Below are 7,437 nucleotides of genomic sequence, written 5' to 3' on the forward strand. Positions count from 1 at the left end.
TCCTGCTCATTCTGTAGACATTAACATTCACACCCCAAGGTGACAGATCTTTTTTAGACCTGCAAAGAATCTTTTGTTTGTTTGTTTTAGATTTTGGCTTTTGATTTTTTTTTAACTGGTAGTAACCTTATGTACATAGACAAAGGTGAAAAATTACAAATAAACTAGCCACATCAAATAGGAATTAAATAGGGCAAAAGTTGATTATAAAGTGAGCACAGCTGCCAAGATCAAAATTAAAACAAAGAAAAAAAACTGCTTGAGATTTTAGAACATTTTGTGTAGTCAAACTTAAATGCTAAAGATGAGAAAGAGAAAAGACACCATAAGTAGCTTTAAACTCAAGTCATCAGATTCTCGGATTAATGTAGCCATGTTTGGGGGGTGAGATGGTACAATGGATAGAGCACTGAGTCTCTAGCACTTAATCGCTGTGTAATCCTGGGCCAGTCACTTAACCAAGTTTGCCTCAGTTCCTCATCTCTATTATCTTTGTCAAGAAAATTCCAAAAGGAACTGTAGGAGTAGAAACACAGAAGAAAAATAACTGCTTGATCATATGGTTCGATGGGATTATGATTGGGGATGTAAACTCTAAACGATTACTGTATTATAAATATTAACAATATGGAAATAGGTCTTGATTAGTGTGTTATTATGGGATTGTTAAAAAGAAAGAGACAAGAAGGAAACATCTAAATATTTTAAGTTTGTTGATGGGAAAGGGGAGAGGAAGAAGTATAACAAGGGAGAAGGAAAAGTTCTTACTTCTTATCCCCAAAATTAAATCCCCTTAATACAATCCTAATGGCTAACTTATCTAGGCTAAATAAATTAAGTTTTCCCCCAAACAAAACCTCACAAAAGAGTCCAGTAAATGAACCAAGATCCCAGAGGTAAAGTCCAAAGTAGGTCCAGAAGAGAAGTTCTTCTTTGGTCTTCCTTCTAGCTGCCTGTAGCCAGTTCAAACAGGTTTCTCCTCTCAAGCTGGTATCTCAGAAAACGCCAGGAAACTTGTAGAAAAGATGGAAATCACAGCAACCTCCAAACTTGCCCCAGAAGTCTGTGGGTTTTTTTCAGTTGGGACCTTAGAATCTTGACCCAGGCTCCCATGTGATTCTCTGTCACATGTCTCTGTCAATCAAATGCAGTTCATTTTGCAAAATCATTTTGCAATCTTCCTTTGCTTACTACATTCCCCCCATTTTCACAAAGGCCAAATCATGTTGAAAATACTATTTTGGCATTTGTGCACAATCTAAAATACTTACCAATTACCTAACCTAAGAAATCTACCCCAAATAACAAAAAACCTACACTCAACTATCTTAATCTAACTAATACTAACCTATTCTAGGGAATTTAACAAGGAAAAAGGAAAAGGAATTAAATAATAAGTACAAATGTCAAACAGAAGCAAAAGCAAAACAGGCAAATAACATCAAAAGAAAAGATGAACATAACTTCCATGCAAACATCAAATTCAAAATACTCTTATCAGCCAATACAGAACACTGTACTACTATTGTAGTACATTAACATCTAACTTAAGAGTAAAAATTTTTGAAAATTACAATATACACAACATTGCATAAGTTTTACACTAAAAATCAAACCAACATTAAACTCACTTATGAAAATACATGTAACAATAGATATAAGTGAGCTATGTACATACTTCACACATATATACACATATACATATAGTATACACAATATATACATGTATGCTATACATATGCACACACATACACTTATATACACTTCCTATTTATACATATGTTATATATATACATATACATACAATTAATTTACAATCCTATTATACACACTATTTATATATATTTACATATTTATTTACAATTTTGTTTGATATGTGATATCTTATGTTATTTGTGTTGTGTAATATATGATGTAGTGCAAGTCAGTGTCTAGTTTTATCTTCTTAATACTACCTAACTAGTCTCTATCTTCAAAATTCTTCTGCCTAACTAGATTTCTATGTACTTAAACTAAATCTAAGTATCTAACTACATTTTGTTAGTAACTAACTTATCTATAGCTAATTATAACACTATTAGTACCCTAACTATACATTGTTTCACTCATTTAAGTAGTGATTCAATGTAATCTAACCATGTTTATGTTTTGTGTTTATATTTTGTTATGTTGTTACTTTTGCTATGTCATGTTGTTTTGCTAGTGTAATGTCAGTGTTACTGTTATGTTAGTGTTATGTTACTGTTGCATGCAATATATACTTACTACTACTTCTCTTCTCCTCTTGCTTGAAGAATTCTTCTTCTGCAATTCCATGGTAGTAAATATATTTGTGTTTGTGTGTGAATAAGTGCTATGTAATTTTGTTCTATAATACATTAACCAAAGTCTATTCATTCATGAGTCCATTAATCCTGTAATCCTCTTCATTGCAAATTTCCCAAAGTTTTTAAATTTATAAGTTTTCAGTCTTTTAACAATGTCCATTAATTCCTGAATTCTCCTCTTCATCTGCATTGTCCTATTCTATCATCTTCTACAGGAATGGTCCTCTCCTTACTGATCTTTTTGACTGCAGACTCAATTTGACTGATGATTCTATCTTTCTGCAATCTCTTCTTCTTAATTTTCTTCTTAGATGATTTGTACATTTTCATTATTAATACCATGTACTAATTTTATATGTGAGCAATGATACTATGAATCTCTACCCAAAACTTTTACTGAAGATGGAGAAACTAACACAACAGTGTAAGGACCTAATCAACTCTCTTGTGTTGCTGACGTTTTAGCAAAATTTTTGACATATACTATATCTCCTGATTTGTAATTATGAAGAGAATAACCAAAGGACCAGTTTGAATTAATACTCCCATATCATGTAATTCTTTTAGTCTTTGTTGTAAAGCACTTAAGTAAGAAGCAAGTTGACAATCTTCTCCTAAGAGAGATGTATAGACTGTCTTACAAGTTTTTGTCTGTAGTGGAGCATGTCCAAAGAGCATTTCATAGGATGATATATATATATATATATAAATCTGCTTTTGGTCTCGTACATAGGTAAAACAAAACTATGGGAAGAATCTCTGGCCATTTGAGATGAGTTTCAGCCCAGATCTTCCCCACCATAGTCTTGAATTCCTTATTTACACACTCTACCTGACCTGAACTTTGTGGGTAATAAGGAACATGATGTTTTGGTGTTATTCCTAGATTCTCATAGACTCTTTCCAGGATGTCTTGGGTGAAATGCGATCCCTTATCAGAGTCTATGGTTAGTGGTACTCCAAATATAAATATAATTTCCTTAATCAACACTTTCACCACAAAGCTAGCTGTGTTTGTATTTGATGGAAAAGCTTCAGGCCATTTGGTCAATCTGTCAACAATTACCAATCAAAACTGATATCTTCAAGCTTTTGGCATGCTGATGTAATCAATTTGCAGACTCTCAAGTAGACAATATGCTAAAGATCTACCTCCTAAATCTTTCCATCTGAATGCCCCTTGATTGAATTTTTGGCAAACAGAACAGCTTTAACAGATCTTATTTGCTTCAGTACTTATTCCAGGAAGAATCCATTGTCTCTTTACAGTATCAATTACAGCTTGAGTACCAAAATGACCTTTTGTGTGGATGGCTTGACACAAATAGGTATATAGGTCTTTTGGTAACAGTGGTTTTCTAGTATGTGCTACCCATATACCATGTTCTTTTCTTTCTCCAAACTTCTCCTTCCATTTTTGTATTTCTGAGTCTACATAAACTTTTTTCTAGATCATCAGATTCTATAGTTCATGACTAAGTTCATGATATATACCAGAGCATTTTTAGCCATGAATTTTGCAGTTACATTAGCTCTATGATTTCCTTTAGAGACTGAATCCCTGCCATAAGTGTGATTTCTACAATAGATTACCACTAGCTGTTTAGGCTTCTAGATAGCATCCAACAACTCAGTTATTATATCTGTATAAACAATTGGTTTTCCAAATGAAGTAATAAGACCTCATTGTTTGCAGATCTTCCCTGTAGTATCACAAACGAAAAAAGCATAACGGGAATCTGTATAAACATTTGCACTTTTACCATCAGTCAGAAGACATACTTGCTTTAAAGTGACCAACTCTGCACCTTGAGCACTAAAGTTACTAGGTAATGCTCCATACTACAGTGTCTCAAATTCTATAACAACTGTAGTACCTGTACATCAAATTCCATTACACAAATATGAAGAACCATCTGTGAATAAAACCAAGTCTGGATTTTCGATTGGAGTGTCTTTTAAATCCATCCTAGGCATATCCATTAGGTCTACTACTTCTACACATTCATGCAATGGTTTACCGTTCTTTGGCAAATCAGGAAGAAGTATAGTTGGATTTAATACACTATACCTCCTCAACTCAATGTTTTCACTCCCTAGAAGTATAATTTCATACTTAGATATTCGTTGGTCAGGATAAGCTTGAGCACAAAATTTCCTCATTAGTGTTTTTATTTGAAGTGAACACTATATTGTCAATGGACATCCCAAAATTAAACCTGATGACTTCTGGACTAACACAGCTGCCCCTGATTCACCCCTTATACAAAGAGCTATACCAGCAGCAATTGGATCTAGTTGACAACTATAGTATCCAATTGGATGATAACTTTGTGCCAAAGTCTGTGTCAGTTCACCAGATGCAATTCCTTCAGTCTCATTCACAAATAATTGAAAAGGTTTAGTATAGTCTGAGATTTCAAGAGCTGGTGCAGATAGAATAGCTTCCTTAAGCTTGCAGGTGTTCAGGTTTGAGTTTCAGAGGTTCTGGTTCTATATTCCTGGTTAGATCTGTTAAACACTTAGTAATTTCACTATACCCAGGTATCCATTGCCTACAGAAACCAGTTGTTCCAAGAACAGCTCTGACTTGCTTCTTGGTCTTAGGTACACTCAGTTCCTGGATATCAGCTATTCTTCTGAATGATACTTCTGGAAGTCACTGACAACACAAAGTCAAGATATTCAAGGTGAGTCAATACCCACTGTAGTTTTGCCTTGGAGATTTTATGTCCATGTTTATATAATTCAGTCAAAAGAATCTTGCTATCCCTTAAACACACTTTAGCAGATGGAGATGCTAGGAGGATATCATTAACAAAATGTACTATTTTGCTCTCCTTGAATGTTACTATTTTAAGGTCTCTGTTCAAAATTTGTGAGAACTGACTTGAGGAAATGCTGAAATCTTGTAGAAGATGAGTCCAAGTCCACTGCCTCTGAGTGAGTGATCACAAGAAGTGATGTGAAATAAATGGGCAGTTCTTTACATCACTTTCTGTGTCTCACATGTACCAATGGTGGCCTAAGCTCGGATTAGGAGAACCAAGGGGGTCAGTCAGTTTTTTCTGATTTGTCACTTGCTAGTGCATGCTGGTCATAGGCCATACTCCCCTACAGATAATTCTTAAGTGGGGGTGTATACATTCCTTGGTTGCTAAAATTCTAAAGACTAAGCAGGGTGGAGTAAATCTAAAATTCACAATCCCTCCTGATAATTGGGGGACTAGTCTCCCCAACTGAACACTAAACATAATCATTTTGTACCTCTAAATCTTCTAAGTGCAGGTGCATATAAAATTTTCCCTTCTAAGAGGAAACTACAATAGTTAGAGATAAGAGGAGAATAGAAGAAAGCAAAACGCTTAGAGCATTGACAAAAACTAATTAGGGGGAAATCCCCTTTTTAGAGTATACATTCAAATTAAATGTTCAATCAAGCTTCAATTCAATCAATCACACCCAAAGTTCATTCTGGATCTTCTTGATGTAGTGTAGGTTTTTCAGGCATCTTTCTGCAAACAGTTCATTCTCTGGATTTTAGGAGTTAGCAAGCTTCTTTCCTTGAAGATCTTTCTTGAACAAAAAATTTTAAATCTTGAATTTTTATTAAAATACAATCCCCCCCTGAAGTGGGTATTAAGAAACACCCAGTTCAGTTCAGGATGCATGGTTGAGTTATGGAGGTGTATGAGTCAAGTATCAAAAGAAGAGAAAAAAGACCAAAAACATAAAGAAAAAAATGGAAGAAAGTTAAACTTTTGGGAGAAAGGAAAAAATTCAAAATCAGAATCAAATTATCAAAATCTATATATATAAAATTTTGAGTAAACAAGAATTAATAATAGGCCCTTGTATTAGGGTCCAATAAATTTCTAATAGGCCTTTTGTATTAGGGTCCAATTAAAGTAATTTCTATTCCACAACTCTGAAGGACAGAATGCAGTAATATTTCACTTACCCATTTGCAGCCAAGACTACAGGAAGTTGCCATACTATAAGAGAGAAAAAGGACCAGATTTTTGTGTGTGATAGGGAAGTGTTATAACTCGAGCAAGAAGCAAGTTCTTTCAAAATAGAGGGAAATGAGTTAAAGCTAAGCTCCCTGTTAGACTTATGGATCCTAAACCTCAACCTTCATTTCCTTTCCTCAAACATTTTCCAATATTTATTAAATAGAATTTTCTTTACATCTGTCTCCAGCATTTATCCATTGCACAGGCCCAAATAGTTACATAGAGTTCTCCCCACTTAATATTCCTATATTAACTTTCCTGGCTGTACTTATTTGCAACATTCTTGGCAATAGATTACAATTAACAGGGGGCAAGGATCCTCAGATAGAGCTCAGAAAACAAGACAGCCCCTGCTCTCAAGGAACTCAAGCTTCAATTTAATATGCATTTATTAAACGCCTATTATATGCCAGGCACTATATAAAGTGCTAGAGATACAAAGAAAGATGAAAAATAGTCTCTGCTTTCTTGAAGCTCACAGACAAATGGAGAAAAGAACATGCAAGCAATTGTGTACAGACAAGATAGATATATACATAGTAGGGACAGTGAGGTGACTCAGCGGATTGAGAGCTAATCCTAGAAACAGGAGGTTCTGGATTCAAATCTGGCCTCAGATACTTCTTAGCTGTGTGATCTTTAACCCTCATTGTCTAACTCTCACCATTGCTTAGCCCTTTAAGCTCTTCTGCCCTGGAACCCATATATAGTATTGATTCTGAGATGAAAGGTAAAGGTTTAAAAAAAATACTATAATACAAGCAGTCTCTTCTGTATTAAAAAATACATAAGAGAGAGAAGTTTTGTACCCCAAGGGAAGCTTGGACTTTCAGTATGGAGAGGGGGAAAGTGAGGAGAACCCCCCTTCCACAAAGTGGGGTTCAGGGGAGACAGCAGATGTAACAAGTTGGATCAGAGAGAGGAGAGGGGGTTTGAAGATATTCCCCCTTCTGCCTTCTCTCAGCTAAAGCTGCTCTCTTCAATTCACTCTTGTTTCTCTTGTGCCCCCTCCACTACTCAAGACCAAAAGATCTCCCCTTGATTCATTCACTCATACTCAGCTTGGGGAACAGATAACTTTTAATGTTAACTCA

The sequence above is a fragment of the Monodelphis domestica genome, chromosome 1 (assembly GCF_027887165.1).
Source record: "Monodelphis domestica isolate mMonDom1 chromosome 1, mMonDom1.pri, whole genome shotgun sequence".
In the NCBI taxonomy this organism is placed as follows: Eukaryota; Metazoa; Chordata; class Mammalia; order Didelphimorphia; family Didelphidae; genus Monodelphis; species Monodelphis domestica.